Source organism: Amphimedon queenslandica, unplaced genomic scaffold, assembly GCF_000090795.2.
Source record: "Amphimedon queenslandica unplaced genomic scaffold, v1.1 AMPQUscaffold_13475, whole genome shotgun sequence".
NCBI lineage: Eukaryota > Metazoa > Porifera > Demospongiae > Haplosclerida > Niphatidae > Amphimedon > Amphimedon queenslandica.
Genome location: NW_003546289.1, coordinates 4854 through 5100, shown reverse-complemented (window position 1 = coordinate 5100; position 247 = coordinate 4854).

Here is a 247-nt window from a genome sequence, read left to right as displayed (position 1 = left end):
ATGAACTGAGAATATCTGTGGTCTAAGGTAGTCTAAGGAGGTAGTAATTCGGTACAGAACAACATCATACAAGGCCTTACTGTCCTTTGTGAGTTTTTCAATTTGGTGTATCAAAAAATGATCTGGGTATCTGGCACAAATTTTTATCATATTCCCTGTGAATTAGTTTTGTATGTTTCTATTTTTATTAACTAAAATACTGTGTATAAATTATTATGATAACAGTGAGTTATTGTCATTTATTAAT